At 31.6% G+C, this 24,071-nt stretch overlaps 1 protein-coding gene across 1 annotated transcript in view; it reads right to left on the bottom strand.

Moving 5' to 3' along the window:
- LOC116765910 (cardioacceleratory peptide receptor-like) overlaps positions 1-23,041 on the bottom strand; it is a 50,545-nt gene extending 27,504 nt beyond the window's left edge. The window contains exon 1 of the mRNA XM_032655548.2: positions 22,769-23,041. The gene's annotated coding sequence lies outside the window, so the exon portion shown is untranslated. The remainder of the gene's footprint in view (positions 1-22,768) is intronic.
- Positions 23,042-24,071: the final 1,030 nt, after the last annotated feature.

The following is a 24,071-nucleotide window of genomic DNA, read 5'->3' as shown; positions in this document are numbered from 1 at the left end:
TTCCACTCGTTTAGTTTGGAGGAAAGCGCGTTGCTATTAGTGTGAGGTCACTCCACATCAAAATAGCGAAACATCTAAGTTGACTAAAAATTCATATTTTGATTGCACTCCCACACTCACAAATGGGCACCAAGGAAAAGGACTTGCTAAGTATAGATAGTGTGTATTTTTTATAATTTTTCTTTTTAATTTATATGTTGTATTATCAAAATTTTATAATTGATTATTATTGATATAGTAATTAAATTCCAAACTCACTTTTCTAAAGTAGTTTTATTAACCCTTCTTTTATTTTCAATCTAAACGAAAGAAGTTAATCATGATCCTTTGAAAAGATGTCCACTTCGTATAATCTTTGTCCCTTGACGTATTCAGCTCCGCAACGATGTGAGCATGAGAATCATGTCTAGAAACTATCACTCAATCTATTTTGAAGTGGTGACTCTTCTTGAAATGACTACACCCACACAGAGATGCACAAGGCTAAGTCAAGCCATGTCCACCAAGCCAGGTTGGTTGAAAGGAAAACGTAACCAAGGGAAAAACACATCACATAGAGACGGTAATGGGCGAGAACTTATAGTTATGTTGAGAGAGCACCTTCATCTTCCAAGTCCAACAAGTTTTGACCAGAGAAGTCTGGTTGTGGTTAACACACTGACAATCCCCACTCTCTTAATCGTCCAGCGAGATTCTGATAATCACATAACGTCAAAAATTTGTCGCAGTGATGGTGACAGACCTTGGTTTTAACATAATTCAACAACCAAGTGCCTTACCGTATTAAAATCTGTATTTGTATTTTCCTTTACATAACTATTGTATCTATAAATATAGATGTACTCGTATATTGTTATAACGACAGTGTTTTGAATTCAGTCAGTTTTATGTAGCCAACGTTATCCTGAGCTTTGTTTCTCTAATGGTCGATCGAAAGATTGCGTGTCTACTTTTTATTTGTATACAGTATCGTTGTTAAATTATGATTGACTTTAACATTGTTTTTCACCAAATAGATTTTTGAGGCGGCGTAACAGAAACTGACGCAATCGTAACTAATTAAGTCTTGCTAAAAGTTATGGAAAAATATAAACTAATTGGTTATGTAAATACAGTTATATCAAAGAAATTGAAATAAAAGATGGCTATAAATATTAAAAGCCAATTTATTAAAAAATATTGAAACATTCTAAAAATAACCTTTCATCTAACACTTTGTCACATTCGCTATATAAATATATCAAAGCATGTTCACTCAATACTTCAAATATGAATTTATTATTCGATCATAAATACTTCATTCATTAATAAAATCAAAGTAACATAAAGAGATAAATCCGACGTCATAAAGGTATTTTAAAAGAGTCATATATATGACAGTGACACATGAAGGTGGCGTTACTCAAGTTTACAATGTTACAATATAAAATATTATATATTACGAACTTCCATTACTCAGAGCGGAAAACAAATTCCGAAACACATTTAAATAAACAATTTTCTCTTTGATTGTACAGATTTATAATACAAGCTGTTATGAGCTGAATCGTATATTCAATTTAAATGCACGTGAGACGTCGCAATCACGACTCTATATGTATCGATATAAAATATAAAATATCCCCGGCCACCACCGACCCGGAGGCTCATAACCCAAATAAGATTAACGAAAAATTAACGGCTACGTGCACAAATTCAAACCACCAATACACTGCACCGCACGCTGCGTTGAATGCAAATATAATTTTAAAGAAGACAGAACTGGTTCAGAGACTCCGACGCTGTTGAACGTTACCATAAATATTTCAATTTACATCGATTGTGAGGCCGAATTGGGTTAAATTCCGGACAACACACCGGGACGTCGCGATGTCCGATCGAATGAATCCGCCTTTAAATAAATAACTAATTATACTCTGAAATAAACAGCGGACGTTTTCGTTAGCTTTGTATCTCACTGCTTCCAATAAACGGGATTTTATGAAGACACGCCAGTGAATTTATGAGGCATTTATTGGTTACCTATGACCGACCTGACACCTCATTACGCTATCAATATCCGTAACATTCTTTATATTTCTACCAATTTCACTTCGTTTCTACAGAGTAACATCTTTGTAGCACCACTTTATATACTATTGTATAACATACCTCGGCTTATAATAATATATATTATCATGTACACACAAACATTAATCAAGGTTAGTTATTATAATGCTCTATATATGATGCTGTAATTTATAATAGTTCTGTTGACAGATCACATGACAAATTCCACTTCAAAACGTATTATGTAAATTACAACAAACATAAATTTACAAATCATCAATAAAATTTAACAATGGGAGTCACATTTGTCGTCAGTCGTTACCATCCTATTGTATTCGTGTCCAAATAACTTAATTAGAATATTAACTAGCACGAAGTTGCCAATTTCTAAGTATCCCTAACAGCGGTCGTAACGGTGACATTAAGTCGCGTCAGACTGTCGTAAATTGAGCTAATTTGTTGTTATAAGTGCTTCAGATTGATCTCGTATCATTTGATTAATATAATGTCAACAATCTGAGATGAAAAGTTAATAAATCGAACATTTTATAGGTTCTAACAACGCCGTACTGAACTCAGCCTGCGGGTGTTGCTAACGGATCCCTGAACACATTGTTGACGATGTCGGTGTTGGGATTTTCACAAACGATAAAGGTCAACACCTCGCGGACATCGCTGCGGCGAGCCATTCACATATCAGATATGAAGCTATTTTTAGCAGCCTTTTGATGGGTCATTTTATTATCATCCTAGCAATGCAATTATTGAATAGAATTAAATAATAAAAACTTACGGCTATAAGGAGGATGCATTAACTTGAAGCTCATGTTTTTCTTTAACACTTTTTGTTAAAAGTGTTATTCAACGAATATTTATTTAAAAAGGGATCTAATTTCTAAATAAAAACGCCTCATTTCTTTTTTGCTTTATAACAAACATCCTCGAATATAAATTTACACTTTAAATAATTGACATATGTTTCAGTAATCTGCTCAATAATGAAAATGATGTTCCCTGAAATAGAAAATCATTTGACGGTCGACTGAAATCACCAATCTATCACTTGTGGGTTGAGTTGCGTTTGATTTGTACTGAAACATACTATTTATATGCAAAGTTAACAAATAAGAACTTGTCTACTGAATTGTTCACAAAAACAACACAGAATTTCCTACAATTTATTTCTTCTATACTATTTGTGGTTAAAATCTTCCCAAAATACAGCTGAAAGTTGTAGAATCATAATAAATATTTTGAGAACAAATGTATTCGTTACCTGAATTCTCTACCTTTAACACAGATATTTCTTGACCTTAATTTATGTTCGAACACAAATTGACTTAGGGAAATAAATAAAATCGCGAAAATAAAACTAAGTAAATATTCGTGACACAATTAATATTCAATGAAACGAATGGGTCTTAGAAGATTTACAAAGAATACATATAAAAACAAATAGAGTTCAGGGCTTACTCTTTGAATCAAGCATTAGTTCTCTTGAAGGTTTGCTGTTTTCGTTACCTGGTCATACGGTCGTTGACCCGCTGGGTGACAATACTTCATCCGCACATGCTAACATATACAACAAAGCATGAGGTACACGTATTAATTGATAGTCAGGCGTATTCGTCTCGATGATTCACCTATAAAAGCTTTCTACGTAGTATAATAATTCCTAGCAAATTGTTTATTATACAATTCTATTCTAGTATGAGCGAGTGTGCGAATATCTCACAGAAAGTTTAATACAGCTTTTCAATTACTGCCAATAGCGAAGAACATCTGTGAAGCTTTACTTAACACGTTCCCCTCGTAAACTTTTAAAACGTTACTAAACGGAACTGGCAGCGATCAGATATCGGGAACATTTGCTGAATTCTAATACGTGATTAACGTAACGTAGTCAATACAATTTTATTTCTTTTTAGCTGTGATTAATAATAAACAGAAAGGAAATATTCCCTCTTAATATTTCTGCGAGTTACAACTTCTGTGGGTTGTGTTCGCGGCTTTGGAAGCTGAATTAGATTTAACATCATCATCATCATCAATAGCCTATCGGAGCCCACTGCTGAGCAAAGCCCTCTTGTCACATGGTTAAAGAAGGTTAGAGCATTAATCACCACACTTGCTCAAGACGGGTTAGCGATTTCAATCTTTTAATTTGAAATTATAAGACCAGATTTCTTCGCGATGTTTTCCTTCACCGTCTGTCAGAGGTGTCTAAATACTCTTAGAAAGTACATATGACTCGAAAAAGATCACATTGGTACTTGCCAGGTTTCGAAGCCGCGCCCTCACTCGAAGTTTAATTATTTATTTTCTTATATTATTTATCTTTGAAAGGTCAATGAGTAAGCCGTGTAATAAATATTTAGATAGACTTTATATCAAGACACAAAACCTCTGTTAATTTTGGATATTCCTAAGCTTTCGCAATGATGGATAGCGAACAACATTTAAAAACCTTTTCTGAGCACGACCCAATTAAAATAACACTCTGAAGAATAACATTTGAATATCTAAAGAAATAACAACAAATTGCTCAACAATAAATTTTAATGAGCCACTGTTTCTTATATTTTCCGTTCCTCAACCGAAGCTGCTCTATGTACCTGACCCGTTGTCTGTCTTTTAGGAGTCTATGACTCAGGAAATTGTGGAAACATCTAGTTATAGTTAATATCAAATTGGGTCAGCTACCATTTCGAAGAAAAAGTTTAACTTCTTAATTAAAACAGTTTATGACTCAGTTATGTCGCAGATTTTTACTCTAATTAGCCTACAGAAAGAGGACCAACCGTTGGCCTAAAATCATACAATTTGAGAAAACATTTAGTAATACTTTCCTATACAAAGTTCCTTGATGATTCTCAACTAACGACGACGTACGCCGATATGCGAGTGCCATACTTTTCAACGTAAGGATGATGTTTATTTTCTAGTCTATTCTCACTTTGTTTTCTTCACATTTTAAAACAGAATCAACAATAAAATAATTAAGGGTTTGTCTCTTTTTGGTATGGATTTTTTTACTCGTTTGATTTGCATTTGTTTGGACAAATGTTACGGAAACAATGAATAATATGTGTGTGAGTAGATTATTATATTTTCAATATCAGCCTCTCATCGGATATATTATCAACGGTGTCATTATAACAACAGTATGGTGGACTGAATACAGTAAATGAACTCTCATGAGAACATCAAAACGGAAAAGTATGAACAGCACGTCCTCTTTATAAGTGACTCGCGTCCCGTTATACTGCCATTGAACAGAATCTGAGCGATTTAATACATTTTATTTATTTAAGACTGTGTCGCTCACCGTGGTTTAAGTCACACCGCTATAACTCTTGATGTTAAAAATTTAAGTATAAATTAATTTTTATATACCAAAAGATTTTTTTTTTCGTAACTATTGTCGTTGCACGCGCACAATCACAAAGAGGCATTAGAGTGTTGCTATTTTTATCAATAGTCGTTGTTTGAAAAGCTTTTTATAAAACATGATTTTTTCCTTACATGAAAATTCATCAATAATTTATATTTGTAACAAACAGACAAAACATTACAGTACGATCCCATTAACATAATGTCTATGTTAGTTTAATAAAGTTGATCATATTATTTAAATCGAAAATTTTATCCCTGGACCATTTGTTTCAAGTAATTTTAAGTAGTGTTTGAAGTTACTATGTATTCAGTTGTAACGCGTATGTTTAAAAATTCGATACAATTTCTCACGTACTCCCTACATTAATTTCATTTCTTTACGGTATTTTATCGGTTCCATGTTAGTATGACTAACGCACCCATAGTTCAGGTTTATAATAACAAAACCTGAATGAACCTCTTCATAGCACTAAATAGTAAAGGACCATTTTGTTAACCATCCAAGAAATCAGCTGTTTACTTTACAACAATGTATGTATATGTCTGTTAATATTTTCGTATATATAAGGTTACGTTACATGATTCCTATGTTCGCAACTAATAAGGAAGGTGGCGTATAATTTGATCTGCGATGCTACATTTACTTACAATAAAAATTGATTTAAAAAATAACTTCTTTTAAGGGTATTAAACTGTTGAATAATAGCTTCTATACCATCAGAGTGAGACCAACAGATCCCAACCTAAGCGTTATGATGTATTTGTGAGTCTCCACTAAGTATGATCAAGTGAAGCTTCAATATAAACTTTGACTGCACAAAAGGACGCCATATATTACTACGATATACAATACTCAGCCAGCAAATACAAATTCACACACAAACATGTTCTGAACTTCACTATAACCGTATTACTAGAACTTGCTAAAGTTGATATTTTATAATATAAGATTCTATTTAATTTTTTTTCTAATAAGTGTATTTGTTTTATGTTATTATTTCAAATCAATCCATAGTATATTAGAGTTTTTCTGTTCTGATTAATTTATTTATAAAAAATACTCGAGGTCTGTAAGGAAAATTCAATACTCTAGATTCAGTTGCTCCAAATAATCCTATTCAGATATAAAAGTAATAAGGAGAAAAAGATTTAAATGAAAAATAAAAGTACGAGGCGGTAATGGGCGGTCCTTCAAAAATAAGTCTCCTACTTATATAAGACATTCATCGTTGCTTTAAATACTGACAAAGAAAACATTACAAATCACGTATAAATCATCATCTTAATTAAGAGTACACACATATTGTTTTGCAAGTAACAGGCTTATGCTACAGTACTATAATTATTGTGTCTGGAATAATACGTAAGCCAATATTCCAATAGCTCTGGGTGAACTACACATAGTATCCATTATATAAGAGGCAACCTCTCGAGATCTCATCTTCATGAAGTAAGTCCTCGCCGCGTCGGAGCCGAACATCTGGATTTAGATATCCTCTTAAAGTAACATTAAAAGGGAAATTTACTGTTATTTAATTCTACGTAATAGTTATCTCTCGCAATAAAAACTTATACAATATTATAGAGCTTCAAACTTTCCGGACACATCTTTCTTATTTTTCTTATACGCCTATGGGAAACCGTTTTAATTAACATCTTGTATACGAATAGTATTTATTTATTTTTATAAAAATAAATAAATGTGCAATAAAATGTATTGATGAATATACTCGTACAGAGAATGTCGGGACGGGTTGTTTTCAGTCTTAGATTTTAATGCCACGTCACCATATAGCTGAACGTGGTTACAAATAATATAATTATGTTGATTTTCGAATTTAACAACCGCTTTGACAAATGGATATCATAAAAAAGACATAAAACGAACCGTATAAACGGCCAACGTATCGTATTTTAGGAAAAATTTTCCGGTAGCTCTACTTTTGATGTAATCATTATCAGCGGCGTATCGTGTAAGCGTGAGTGGCCATCAACCCTGGTAGCATAAGAGGTCGCTTTGACGAGATTTTATACAGCATTTATAGCACCATACACAGATACAAAACTATGATAACAAAAAACACAATACATAATGAATACTATACTAGTTTGAATTCCTTTTTTTACTCACACTATTACAAGAATTTCCGAAAAATAAAAAAAATCCATAACTTCTAAATATTCGCTGGAGGAGACATACGCTCATTTGACGTCGAGAAAAGAAAATCCTGACCGAAAAAAAATCAGTCCGGGCACTCCAGTCCTTTATCAGGACACGTGCTTTTATCTGTACATGGCTTAAATAAATCAGATATGAATTCGTCCTTGAGGTGTCATACAAGGGTCATGTCTATATAGTGATCTACACACATATCTATATATATACCTATACCTAGATACATATCGTAATTCTGACACATAAATACCGAGATAGTATTTGGATAATATATATTAAAAGTAATATACATAAAATATATAAAAGCCTTAACAAAGAGACAATTGCAATGTCTCAACCTGATTTAGAACATTCTTTAATGAACATAAAAAACCATTTTACTTACCAATTTGGTGAAATAAAATTATTTTGGCAAATTTGAAAGAAGTCTTTTCCATTTTATTGCTTTAAAGTAACCACGAAATTACTTTACATGAATCGAACCGAATCATTCATAAGTTTATCAAGTGACTTAAAACACATGATATATTTGTATTTTTTTTTACATTAAGTGTTCAAGTGATCGTCCACACAGGATGTGATATATATCAACGCGCATATCGTCAATATGAATGAACGGATCAATAAAAGGTTACCATTTAGTTGATTTACTACTTCTTAATCCGATACACTGTCGACCATCAGCGGGCTGGTGAACGATGTCGCCATGAAACCTTCACGGCATTAATGACTCAGTGAAGCCGACGTTACAGCGGCAATTCAAAGCTTTTAACAAAATTCTGGCCTCTTAAGAAATATAATGTCCCAGCAACCTCTAGCCTTTTAAATATTTTCTTTAACAGCGATAGAATAATAATTTAGTTTTTTTTTTTGTTTTTTTATATTATTTTTTATAATGTTGACAAATGGGAGTAAAACTTTTTTATCACAACTGTTTTGGTATATGTTAAGAATTAAAAGAATATTCAATTTCACCAGTTCTAAATAATCATTAGTCGGAAGGCTCGCCCTTGAGGCCTCCATTAACCGAAAGAGTTTCTTATTGCACTAATAACAATAACAAAACCAGTTACAAGATAAAAGGAAGCAGTCTTTTACGGAAATAGTGTTTAGTTTATAGTGAAACAAATGTAACCTGCGTAATGTTTTGTGTGCTGGCTGTTCAACTGAAGCTTACAGTCCGACAACCAATTACTAGATCAAGGCATTTTTGTATTCTTCATATTAATATTTATGTCCAACTTGATTCCTATAATAGTAAAGGCTTTAAACAAAATTACGTTCTCATTTATTATTCATGGTCGTCATGATAGAACTGTTTAAAAATCCGACTTAAATTTAATAAAATGTCATGAACACTGGGAGTCCAATCTTATATCGCATACTTGAGATTCCTGGACGGCGCCGCACGATGCGAGTACTGACACTAATAAGAATTCATACAGAGAACAGATACTTACTGACTTAATTATATTCTTAATCATATTTTTGAGGATGTGATCAATGTAGTTTATTATGAAAGATAGAATCAAATTATTTTTTTAATTCAAAACTTTGATGAAAGTAGCATATATACATATTATTTATACAACACATGTCTTCTTTTATGTAACCGTTCCTACGTTTTTGTATAAACCTTTGCGTACTATAAGTGTCTATAAATAATAACCATTAAAAATATTATTTTAAAATAAAAACAATATGAACATAAACAAAACATCTAAAACATGGAACCGGTGATATAAAATGCAGACTTCTTACGAACGCTGGTCATTTTCAGTTTCATAAATTAAATATGAAGTGATTTATCGAGATCACATTGGGCGCCGGATTTCTTATTAATAAATTTTGGAACAGCACTATTTATTCTAAACGGACGATCGTAACTGTTCAGACTGACGTTTTATAAAAACGTCTCTCAAACCTTGCATTTATCAAATATATTAATAAATGTCTAAAATATTTTAATAATCACAGTTCGTTTTGAAGGTTAGGTGTATAGAAGCAACGTTTAAAAAGAAAATAATTACTTTGTTTTATTAAGAATAAATCAATAAAACGGTTCTTTCCTCGAACATGCTACAAAACAGGAACTACACACAGAAATCAGTTTGTTTTTATTGAGCTCTTTGTGATGAATATTATTTGTTATAATCTTCCTCTAATACATCAAATCCTTTGAGACTATTATGTTATAAGAGTACATTTTGTAATATGCCAGTCGACTGATACCACCCATTAATTAGCTCGGTTCAGCCAACGTCTAAAAATAAAGTAACCGAAATAACAATGACATTAGACTTGATAAAGTGTGAAAATATCCAGGACAAGGCGAAACAAATACGTTGAAAAATTTAATTACAAAACATCACCTCATGGTATGATTATTAACCCTTCCCTTCCTTCTCTCGCGGCCACACTTAGCTTTATTACACGTTTTATTCTAAAAAAGGGAAAGCTAGTAAACAAAATAAGTAACGTAGTACGATAAAGCATATGGGATCATAAACTTTACTGTATCTCAGTCGGTCAAATTTTACGGCGTCTAGCTAATCTCTTAACCACAGGCATCATAAGCCCTACTCTGGGTAAGGGGATACAATCTTTATACGTTTTATAACCTCTCTAAGCCTTTTTGTAATGACATCCTAATAATATTAGTCTTGAAATGAAATTATCCTATCAACATAAGCTATTCTACTTTTTTAAGTTGCCCTCTTAACAAACTAAGGATGAAATGTACAACTTCATCACCCAGCTGGAAATATAAAGTTAAATTGAAGAGGATTTTCTTTAAATAACTTTATTTAAATATACAATTAACCTGTCTCGTAAGTGACACAGACGTTATAACAGAAAATTATATTAAACAATATTTTTTTATTTTCAGATCTAAGGACTTATTTTTTTACTTTCTAATATTTTATTCAATAATTCAACATTTGTCAGTCATTCATTGGACTTCAAAGTTTACATAAAAATTTAATATTCAGGAGAAATTCTATTTCAATTATATATTCGAGAAACCACAGGAGTATTAACATTTATAATCATAATTTATTTGTACAAAAATCTTTTAAGCTTTGGTGTTGAAGTTCGCAACTAAATATATACACACGTTAAGTGGAGATAACTAGCTCGTGCTTTCAATACATATAACGGAAATGCCCCGAAGACAAGGGAACATTTCGTACATTATGAAAATTATATACTATTAAAAAAAATCCTACCACACTGTTAAAGCTATTGACTCGGACGCGTTGAAAGTTATACAAACACTATTATAACTTTATTATTCACAATAAACTAGCATATTGTTTTAAAGTTTTAGTAAAATAACATTTAACCTCTGCGAAATACATTGAACTATACAATCGATATCTGTGAATAAAATAATAAAAGAATTATAAATAAGACTGTATTGAGTAAACCAGCCTTAGTTTTCAAACGACACAAAAGGAGAGTTAATGCAATCACTCTACATCGCCCAGGTTAATACTTTAAATGATTTTAATTGTAAGACAAAGACGCCTTATTATAGGGGAGCGGTTTTTGAATTTTAATGTTGGAGATGGCCTCCCTTCTTTTGATTATTCGAAATATTAAAAGGAAAATTACATTATCATTGAGTGATAAGTTCGACGAGGGTTTAATTTATCATTTAATATTTTATTCTTTAAATATAAATAGTTTCTTTTACTTAACAATACATTTTTATAGCCACTAAGGACTTATTTAAACAAAAAAACATAAAATGTAATCTGTAATGAGAAACTTCAATGAACAGTAATTGATTATTATTATATATTAAAGGAAATAGTTATTAATTTGATAATGACTCCTGGGAGCATCGTTAAGCGGTGTTCAGCAAAGATAACATATAACATAAAAGACATTCAACCGTATCTTATGTACCATATAATTAAAACAAAACAGAAAAATGTAAACAAGGAAATAGATTTATCGATAACATAGGGGATACTTTAAAACAACACTATCACAAATGTTTATAACACGTATTAGTGGAAAACAAACGTTAGATACAACTTACAATAATAATATCACGAGTAGACTTGAAACACCGCAACTAATCACGAATATCTTTTCGAGACGAGCTCCTGTCCAGAATTTTGCTTGTTGTTAAATGAAAAGGCCTGATACGGTTTCATTATGAAGCGGTGATTCATCGTCATATTTTCTCTCATTAACAATACTAATCAATATGTAATAACTCTCGAAAATCTTAGATCTCAGTAACTAATTAATATATTTTTCTTTTAAGGCGACACAGACACCAATTAAGAGTTAGTAAATCTATATCAGAATTAGTTTTTATGACTATTAATAATAACTGTGTTCTTTATTTAGTTGTTTTAAGCTACTCGCCGTATACGGATATTACAGGCGCTGACCAATTACGTAGAATGGCTATAAACTTCGCAATGATGCCGCGTTATAAGCTAAGTTTTATTTGGAACACGCGTCCAGTATATTATTTGATAATTAAGTGTTAGAAGAAAAAATCTTAATAAATATGCAGTTTTTATCACGTTTTAATTTGTTACAGCCACGGCTTCCAAACTATTGATAAAGCTTCTAATGTATATATGACAAATAATAATACAATAAATAGAGACTTTATAAAATTGTTTTTTGACAAACAAAAACATTCTATGAAGGATGTGGTTAAGAGTTATTAATTTATGTTCTCACAAAGTCTTTTCTTTGGTTGTAATTACATTATACTATGAAAATGTTTTTGAAGCTAGTAAATGACATTTTCATGTAACAAAAAGCTTCGATACTTTTATAAAAATATTCGAACAATGTCTTAAATTAACCGACCTTAATGAATTTTCCTACACAATGAATAAAACACAAATATGACAAAAACAAGTGTTCCCATATTTTCTAAATTGTTTTATTTTTTATTAAACGCCTTTTTATTCTGGACTACAAAGTGCAGTTGTACTTCACTGTCACATTATTTGATCTTTCATAAATTTCAGAGACACTAGAAATATCAAAGAGATTACTCGCTGAATGGAAACACTTTAGACTGGAGCTCTTTTATAGATATAGATAACATTTTAAGGATAGTTTTATTGACGTAATACGGTAAAGAGCTTTCATATAAATAATTTTATATTTGGATTCAAACGTTTGTCAAGGAACAATGACATTACATAAATTATGGCTACCTTGCAATCTCATTATCATCAATAAATATAAATAAAATTGAAGCGTGTGTTTGAAATTTCAAATAAGTGCTTTTATCTGTAACAGCTGGATCGACTTTCATGGGAATCTCCCCACAAGTTAGGTCATTAAAAGGAGTAATTTATTATGTAAAAAGAGGAAGTTCGCAATTCAACGATATTTTGTAATGCTATTGCTCTTCGTATTGAAGGCAGCTATTCAAATTTAATCGAAAAGGGCATTGTTCTGATGAGATCCTCTTGAAATAGAATGAAACTTCATAAGGTTTATAACACACATCCTATCCGGGGTTAAATAAGAGAGCAAAAGCCACAGAAAACGGCCAGTTTATGAATAAAATTTGAAATCATCATTCGTTGCCTTCATTAGAAAAAAGTTTTTTTATTTTCTCTTGTGTCATAAATACAAAATAGTGTTTGTCTTTTTTAGATGTCACAAGATTAACATAAAACTGTAAAAACATATTATTTATAATACTTTAATCCTCAAACTCATGACATTAACCTAGTCAGTTGTAATTTTAAAATGCTTTCAAACTATTTATAAGTCACTGGTCACTGGTTGCTCTACTCTGTCTATTTTTGAATGTGATTCTGATAAACTGTTACTGTTGCGATTAAACGGCGCGTTTTCTTCATCGATTTTCAGAAATAAAATGTCCAGAAACGTTAGCAAGCATTCTGCGATTTAAATTAAAACACCAAATGTAATATCTCAATAATATTTACAACAAAATACAAAAGCTAACAGTTTGTTCTAAATTTACTTTTATTAGGCACTTCGTCGACTATTTCAAATAGACATACATTATTTTTGTCATTGCTTAAAGAAAGTTATCTTTAATACGTGTTTTTCATAACAGAGTTAAAAATATGAAACTGATTTGATCCTGTGTTATTTTTTTTATAATAATTCCATAGAACTAAAAATAGAATTACTCATAACACTATCGCGTCGTGGTGTGAATGAGATGGAATGTAGGAAGGCGGTAGGTCCGTGAGTGTGTTCATAAATGTGCTTATTATACCGCCAAGAAAGGAAACTGTTCTTAAAAGCTTGTTTTCTTTTCAAGAGGGTGCTTAAAGTGTCGAGAAATGCGCTCTAATGGAGGTCCTACGCCTTCAGATAGTAGATGTGCACCGCTCCGGCGTGACGTCAACATCACAAGAAATTCCCATCGGAGGAATAAACCTCCCTCATCTCGTATTTACTCTAAGTAACACATAAAAGATGCTATGATTTGGTTTCATAAAATCCAGTTCGAAGCAAACATTTTTCGAACCCTAGTCAATAAGTTTAACAGTTTCGGCTACGTATTCCACTTTCAAAGTGCTTTCTTGTCTCTACTTAAAAGTTTAAAACAAGAACTATTTTTTAAATGTATAGTAAAATATTTTTTTTATTTTCGTTTTAAAATTTACCACATAGAATACTATCATTGCGTTAGGCGCATATTAAATATTTATCAAAATATTTATTTAAATCATGGACCAAAACAGACATGTAGTTCCGATCACTTACGCGGTCAGCCGAAGCGAATCGTTGGCGCCTCTGTATTGGCCTAGGTAGTCCTGCCGAGAGTATTTAAGTTAAGCACTACTCGACAGCACACTGTAATGCGATATGCGATAGTTGAACAAAAAAAATGCAAATAATTTTTAATATAAATAATGTATATCATTTCCTCTACAACTTTTCCTCAAAGCATTAATTAGTTTTCAAGTCTGTCATTTAAACTATGCTTCAATTTATACGACAAATAATGACTTAATTGTAGAATGTGTCAAAAACGTATGCTAAAAACGATTAGTTTCACTTAACACAGTCCAGTAAAAGTTTCGTAGTGCTCACTCGACTCTAAATGCGGGACAAATTTAAATTGTATTTTTATCAAGTCAACTTCATCATTTATATTTTTTCTTAACTGAAACAAATGTATCACGTAAAATAAGAAGTAAGAAATGGCATAAGTTAACTGCAATTTAACTCAGACGAAACCTTCATTAGGCTTGATTACTGGAGCTCTGGTAACGTAATGAGACCCTTGCATGTGGAACAAATAAGTACTGAATATACATGAATTCATGCTTGTACCTCTTATGTGAGGTAGACGTAGACAAGCAATAACAAGGTTCACCTATCACCTCACAGTCAGTTCACATGATAAAAAGAAGTCTCCGATGTTTTTCTAAAACACAAATGTCTTGGTACGTAAGTCAGTTCAATTAAATAAAAAGGTTAATAATTTGAGGGTTATATTGAAAATGAAGTGAGTAAGTCTCAGAGCTTAACATTAAAAAGTTCTGTATTCGTAAAACTTATATTGACGAAACTGGAAATGGAAATTTTTATTGCAATAAATATAAAATAATATGACGAAGTATGTGTGTAGCTGTTATTTAGTCTTTCGAGTTTTTGACTCAAATACTCGTAACAAGGGAGACAAGGGAAAACAGCATGGAGTTCAAAAATGAATACTGAGAAAATTATCACAACAAATATTTCCAACGATGAATTACAAAAACAATGTTTATTTTCAGCTAATTTAATTTATCTGTAAATGTAATAAACATGTTATTAATTGTTAATTCTATGTAATTGCAATGTAATTATGTACAGGGGGTCGCGGCTCCGAAGCCGGGCGACCTCCGAGTTTTTCTAATTACTTGATTGCTTCATTTAGTTATTTATCACTTGTTGTAAATAAAATGTTGTTAGGAATTATTTGTCAAGGTTTTGAATTACGTACGTTTACTTTGGAAAAGTTGATAAAAATATTATAAAAAATATATTGGGAAATAGAACAAAATAACAATCACACACTCGTAATATGTACATATATTCAGTTGTGATATTATTAATAATCGCTGAAAATTAACATCACGTAACATTAACAAGTACAATAATTGATTAATATATTTTTTATTGAAAGTCTTAAATTCAATTACATATTTTTAAGGAACTTCCCTTTCATAAAAAAACTGTATACAGATTATAAAAGAGGGGTGAATTTCAGTTTAAGTTTATTAGCATTAGTTTGCATCTGAAAGGACCGCTGGCCAGGTGGCTGACGGCTTGGTTGGGTGATGACCGGATGCATTAACAAACTTGTATATAAAGCAATAATGTGAGACAATTAAGAAACTGTAGCCAACTGTTACACGGGAAACCATTCCACAGCCAACCCGAAACTATCTAAAGGGGCAGCGACTCATGTAAGGCATTCTAAGCCTAATGTCCAGATGATGCAAAGCTTCCAACTCTGAAGCGAAAAGTGTGATGCCAAAGAACTACCGACGGCGCCATGGCTGATAATCATTTATTTTTATTTCTCGTTTTATAGACGAAAGAACACACAGAAGTTAGAAACAAGTACTACTAATTGGGATTTTTCTTGGATACGTAGTATTATTTAAAATTATAATTCCCCGGACTTCACGAAACGTCGCTGACTTGCCGGAGCAACGGACGGAGCTTGCAAAATTTGTGTATAAATATTTTATATTGAAAGTATTGAGAGAGAATTCCAATAAGTACGTCTTTAACACAGGTGTCGATTTTTTTCTTAAAATAACCGAACCACGAGGAATCATTACGATCCATTAATCACAGTCGCTGTTTATTTTCGTCTCAAGATTGTCAATTTAATACAACATTATATAACAGAAGGTGTTTTTTACAAGCGTGATTTATTACCCTTTTGTTTTATATTAATTAAGATCAAAACACTTTAATGACGGAGGACGGACCGACGTCCGTTCAGTTCTTGATAAGTGTACGTATGTAATATTAAAAATCAACATTCTCTGGCACAAATTTCAAGTGACACACAAAACAAAAATGTCACAATCAGAATGTATTATTATTAATTCGTTCCGAACCTTACAAACATTTATTTAACGAGTAATTTCAATACATGTCAATGATCGTCTCAAATGAATAATATTCACATTTTCTAATATCCTAATATGATTCTCTGTATGTAGTGTTGTGTTTTCGTCACGTCCTGAAGGAAGTCCTATAGTTTTCTCCCAATGCCAAACCAATTAAATAAACGATCGTTAAAAACTCAGTCAGATGAAGAGCCAAGGACGTGCCCTTGATTTTGCTTTTCGAAAGTTTAAGAGCGGAATGTTTAGTTATACTTGATCTCAATAAATAACTCCGCGCCTCCGTAAGCCCTCGAGATTTATTCTCTGCGAGAGATCTCCGATGGTTAAATGAACGTACCTATGATCGTAAAGCTGCTTCCACGGCGTTACTAGAATATTGTTTGTTTTAAAACTTATAGTGAAGTCTCAGGGTGTGTATGTTTATGATCAACGATATGGGATTTCTTTAAAGATTTTAATAGTTTAGTTCGATTTGAAACTACACACGACATTTAAAATATGGTTTGTATGAAAAAGTTATGAGCAATGTAATTTTATGACGTAATTCTTAATTGGTTCAAAATTCAAGATTTAGTATGGTGTATCCGGCACACATTTTGTTTTTTTTTTTTTTTATAAATAAATGATTAATATAAATAAAACTATGTTTTTGAATTCAAGCGACTTATATATAAGTGAGTTATGTGAACGTACTTGTTTCAGTCTAGCCGTGAATCAAAACTTACCGATATATTTAGGAAGAAAATCCAAAATTGTTGCGCTATACGAGTACGAAGTGAGATGTAAGTATTCAGATAAAATTTATTTTATTCACGAAGTCTTAGGACACATGCCTAACTTACTGTGATCACGGTTGCTGTAAAGGAACTGAAACACAGTCATTGTGTAGTTATAAATTAATAAAAACTCGTAACATCCTAAAAGCTAAGTTAGATAGAAAATTGTTTCAAATAAATTTTAAAACATCTTAAAGTTTTTTCACAAAACTCTGAAGTTACTAATGCCGATATTCAAACCAGATACAGGCAAATTTTAGTTTTAATTTAGTTATATAGAGCATGAAGTTTTTCATTAACGTAAGAATTAAGGACATTCATAAACGCATCTAATGGGAAGTAGTGAGTAAAGTTAGCACGCCAGCTAATGTTCTGCTCTGTCACTTAATCAAACTGAATTAGTCCTCGTACAATTCACGCTCTCGTTTCTTTGACCACTCAGTTAGAATAATGCCTTTGACAATGCTAAATGAGTTCACGCACTCACTTCAAATCAACAAACATTACGGTTTTTAATTATTTCTTCGTTGTTATTTTTCTGTGAATGAATAAATTTATCAATCATAATTTGACGAATTCTTTTCATAGTCATATTATTTTCATTTCGATCACTCAAACCGTTTTTCGTAATCTTTACTTGGATCGGAATTATTTTAAATGTCACAAGAAGACGTATGTATTTAACTGAAATATAAATATGCCGTTTCTAGAACAAAACGTATATATTTATATTTAAAATGAAAATGACAATGCAATGGAGATGAGCAAGTTACTTGTAAACGACATGTAGGAGAATGTTTTTATCAAGACTTTAAAACATGTGTCAATATATTAAGGTTATTTGTCCTCTTAAACTTATTATATATATATATAAGATAGTGATGGTATAAAATTATATATATAACAAGCAAAAAGACAGTCAAAGCATCTGTATCGGTGATCGCCATCACGTGATCTGGCTACTTCTGCCCCATTCAGCTCTACTGCGCTTTAAAGGCGCTGCCGCTAGATGTACAGCTAGACGGTCATTAGACTGTCATCTGTCGGATCACTTCACCTCTACATCGCTGCAGAACTGATGGCTTGCATGAAGTAATACTTCGAAATCTCTAAGCACGGACCTCGAGTTATTATCCCGCACAGATACTGACTGCCCACATACCAACAATAGGAAGTTGTATTTATGACAAAATTCTATAATATATGTATAGCGCGATCTACGCCTAAATATATGATTGGTTAGTTTTAGGACATTAGTTAAGTGCTTTGGTGATTAGCGTCCTATTGAGACATGACAGACCGCTACTTTGACATTAATAATTATCATTAGTTACAGTAAAAGAATTGTCATTGAGATAAAAATTTAATCCACTTCTGTACAGACGTGTTGTCTGAGTGGACATTATATACGTAATTGTGTTTGTTTCTGAGAATATGAAATATATAGACGAAGAATAAAAACTTTCTTTATATAAGGTCGGCTGCCGAGACAAAAATGTTTTTTGTGTAATGAGAAAACCAACTAGGAAGGTATTACTGTGACTAGCTTTCGCCGCTGTTTCGTTCGCATTGACTTGGAATTGGGATGACAGAGAAACGAATTATGTGCATGAATCATTTTCCCTTAAAAGTATATGTATGTTACGCAACCAGCAGCGCCATCTATAATGATGATATATATATATATATAGTACCGTTTATAAAAATCAAATCATTTGTAAAACAAATTAAATATAAAACATACATCTGTCTATACAAACTTTCCAGACAATGACATAGGTAAGTCATTAAAATTACTATTTTGTACTAAGATACTGTTTTATCTGAATATATCTAAGTAACTTTCCTACCCGGTATTAGTGATCAATAAAAAATTAATATTTTCCTGTTTTATTTTGTAACAAGTCACTACGGTTAATTTGGCAAATACTGTTATCAAAACACGTCAATCAATCTCGAGAACACAGATTCTGAAAAAGTTACCCATTAAATGTTTATTTAAAAAGTAAATAATATAAAACATTTGTCAGGCAAGAAGTGAGTAGTTTTCTTGTAACAGACTAACAAATTTACATAAGTGGATAAACCAACTTCAAGTACTTGAGCGTCCATAATATATAAGTGGGAATAATTAAAACACTACAGAGGTACATACGAACTTTTTCAAAAGCAGTTTCTTGCACGAAAACGGTTCAATAAATCTGGAGCTGAATGTGTTTCAAATCAACTAATCTGAAATTAATATTCGCATAGCATTAATTAAATAACTCCAATTGTTTGACGAATCGTTAAACCCAACTTCGTATGAATTTCAAAAGGAATTTGATTACGTGCCCTAATATGAATTATTTCAGTGAGATTCACTTAAAGATTTAGATTGAAGTATATGTGTTTACTCACATTTAAATGTATCAAAATATAAACCTTTCCTTACATCTTAACATCCCAATCATTGTTTGTCCAACAAACAATAAGAAGATTACTTCATAATTTTCAATGTACACATAGCGTGGTTTTGAAATGGGATAATTTTGTGGGAACATATTTTTAGACCATAATAAAGCCAGATCCGTGATGAATGCGTCCATTTTAATTGACCTAAATATTATCTGGTCGTTCCCACAACACGTAGGTCAATAACATTGGTTGCGTTTCTGACACTGAGTTTTAACCGGTCAATCTCAAGAAGGTTATGTTTTTCAAGTATGTTTGTTTAAATGACTCTATGAAGCAGACTCTATATGATCATTATTTAAATAAAAGGTTACAATGACTGAAATTAATATTCTTAAATCCAATAATATTGCCATCTTATTAAAGAAAGACATATTTTCACCATTTCCAGGTCCACCTACAGGCAGCAGAACAGGAATTAAGTTTATAAATAACAAGTCATTATAGTCATAAGTCATATTTCGGATCTCCAAAAATGAAAATGAATTAAAATCTTTAATCAAGTATATAACATATATAAAACTAACGTCTGCTTCTCCTAGAAATACAAGTTTATTTCCCGAGAGGAATTTAATTTTAATTTCCACACCCTGTATGTCGTACAAAACTTTACTCTCATTCTGTTTAAACACCATGTGTTAACTTTCCCATTCCAAGTCATAATCATATCAAACAATTGTTCTGAAAACATCCTCTAAACAAATGATTCAATCAGAATGATTATAAAGTAAGTGTGTGCGTTATTTTGGTCGTAGATATATGTTGCACATATGATATATGTGTAGCTCAAGAACTGTAACAAAAGGAGAATAACAATTTTTATATAAATGTGAATAATGAGCTCGTGTATGGATGTCAGCTGCGATACGAGCGCGTCACTCGTTACTTCGACTGGCTGATGCTGCACGGATTTTAATATATTTTTAAACTGAAATACACTGATCTAAGAAAGAGCTAGGAAACAAAAGAGATTGTTATTGCGGGGAGGAACGAGATCATAAACCGAGAAAAGCCTCTTTGATAAATGTATTATTTCATGAGTATTTCATATTGTTGGGAATTATGATGCGCTGATAACAATTATCAGTTTTATTTCCTTTTATTTATTGTCTAGAAGCGAGATAAAGTTATGTTGTTACAGAGTGACAGCGGTCAAATTAAAACTAAGTAAACCTGATCCATGCATCTTAGACGATAATCTGAGTTTTTTTTACTATTTGGATAGGATATGAGAGCAACGGATTTTCATATCATTTGATGTAGTAAAAAAAAAATTATAATTTTTAAAGTGATTTGCAAGATAAATAGAACTAAATAGTTTAACATTAAAAAGCGAGCTGAGAGGATAGAAACCGCAACGATAACCATATTAAGTAGAAATCATTATGTATTGCTCCTTCTAATTCCGTTTCTGTATCTCCTATTAGCAATAAATTTAAACTCATTTCCACCCTTTTCAACTCGCCTGTTAACTCTAGGGTTTTCTTTTTTCAAACATACTCGATAATTATGTATCTCGCTTGTACCATACGTAATATTTTATAGAAGCTTTTTAAACGTATTTAAATAAGAAATATTAAAACCTCTTTAATTTCTTATATTAATAAAAAGTAAAAAAGACAAAGTTGTCTGTTATGATACGTATCATTAGATATCAAATGAGGAAATCCTTAAAATATACAATCAGTTAGTATGTTTTCTAAGAACTTATCATTTAATGCAATTAATATTTTCACACGCCTTTCACTTTTAAAGGGGATAAAGGAAAGTATCCAATACTTCAGAATAGAAATTGAATTTGAGAGTTTGTTACTGAACTATAACCGGATAGATATTATTTTTATTCCAGACGCAGAACCGTTGAATTACAATTGACAAATAAAATTCATATTTTATTGCCTTTTTTTCACAAAAGTTTTCGCGTTTCTTAGAAGTTTTTGACCTGCTGTTATAATATGTCGCAAGTGAAGTTTAGAGGATTTAGCTTGAACTACAAACACAACGTGAAACGTAAATAACAAAAAATTTGCATGATATATATAGATAAACCCGAGATGAATATAACTATACCATGAATTAGAATAATTAATTATTATTATTTATAAGAAAATTTTAGAAATAAAAAGATCAATTTGAATTCTGTGATAAATTAGTAGTAAAAATTATTAACAACTATTTCAAACCAGCTCTGTATTATTTCAACAGAATTTTATAATGTAAAAAAATAGCAGTGAAGTAAAGTGTCATAACATAGAAGACTGAATGGACAATAAAAAATAATAAGAACATTAATTATTTCTTAATAACAAACAAATTTAATTTACCTCAAAACAATAACTTTGAATTTTATTTTCACTTCCGTATCTGCGATATTGAACATACAAACCATCAAGAAAATATTATATCGAAATTGAAAGTACATGTATTATCAAAATACTTTCAATCTATTTTATTTTTATTTTAGCAATGAATCGAATAACGTACAAAAAAAAACTTTTCAAAACTGTATCAAATCTTATACGTAACTCTAGAAAGACTTGGACATGAACTATTATATGATATTTATATCCACTGTATATAATTTAGACAAATCAATTATCACGACAACGAACAAACAATATTAAAATAAAATAATAGACGGTGGTGTAACGCTGGCAGCACGTGTTCCCTGCTAGGAATCCGAGACAATTATAACTAGATGGTTTTCATATCTATTTATTTCAAGGAGTTCGAGTCATAAATTATTCATAATAATTAGGTGAATAACTGTGCGCCGGCACTATTAACTATACTTAATTACTTACGAGCGATCAATCTCCTTGACTCGAAATTCGGCGAGCGCCACTATCAGTTAACAGTCATTGTAGTTTCACTTCGCGAATTCACTTTTAGAATTATTATTTACGACGAAAATTAAATAAGACATTGTTGAAAATCTCCTTCTGTAATTATTTTCCCCGAGCTTATCTATCTTTGTTTTATGAAGCTGTATATTTGATTCACATTTTCGCTCGCAAACTTTGTCCGTATCGTGAGTAGACGCGAGGTGGCGGCGACACGAGCTGCCGTCTCCGAGTTCAGTCGGTAAATGAAGCCAGCGCAGAGACATCAGCTGTTCCATTCCGAACATCCCGTGTTTTTTGCTGATGATCGTCAATTAAGGCAGATTACTGTGATTGAACGCTAGAATATTTAAACTCTATACAGGACCGTAACTCATATGCCGTGAAACAATTCAACGAAGGACTTCCGTCACATAAATCACAAGATTACTTCGCTCGATGCAGATTAACAAACTTTTTACTTCGCTCGCCTTCCGTTGAACACTTTTTAAGGACATTCCATGTTATCTGTAGAAGCAGTGAAACCCTCTGACATTAATCCTTTATTAAAGCCGTATTCGGACCATAAATTATACATTTCGATCCCGAACGATTATTTTATTTGTTATAGTTTATACTGGCTACTTTTGTACTTTACATTATTTTACATAATATTTTTTATAAATTTAGAACAGAATCAAATTCTATCCGTTCTATATTAGATGATGCTTTACACATTAATTGGATACACAGATTTCTAGAACTAATGCCACAGCTAAGAAAATATATTATAATTACTACTTGAATATACAGAACAGTTCACAAATAAACTTTATAAAATATATTTATATTATTCAGAGGTGTGCTGGGTCTGTGCAACGTTGGTTAACATAATAATTTAAATGTTATATACAAAACCACTAAATACGTGAACAAAACTAATAGCATTGCGCTGAAGAGCGGCCTGAGACGTAACTACGACTGTCATTATTTAATAACACATACACTCATTAGAAATATTACAAACTATGGCAGTTTCTGATAATTTAAAAAACCGAGGTCCTGACTATTATAATATTCAATAAAGATAAGTGTATATGAATGAGAAAATTATTGACTGAAATAAAGAGACTGGCTCTGACAATGATATTCATTTGTATGAGACAAAAGAAAGTAGATAGGACTTAAAGTAGCACCAGCAGAGGTCACGCTGTCTCGCGCATCGGTCCATATTACCTGAATATTCAAATAATACAGGTGTAAAGTAATTTGTTTGTTATTAAAA

The sequence above is a fragment of the Danaus plexippus genome, chromosome 11, assembly GCF_018135715.1.
Source record: "Danaus plexippus chromosome 11, MEX_DaPlex, whole genome shotgun sequence".
Classification (NCBI taxonomy): Eukaryota; Metazoa; Arthropoda; class Insecta; order Lepidoptera; family Nymphalidae; genus Danaus; species Danaus plexippus.
This window is presented reverse-complemented; position numbering and strand designations above follow the sequence as displayed.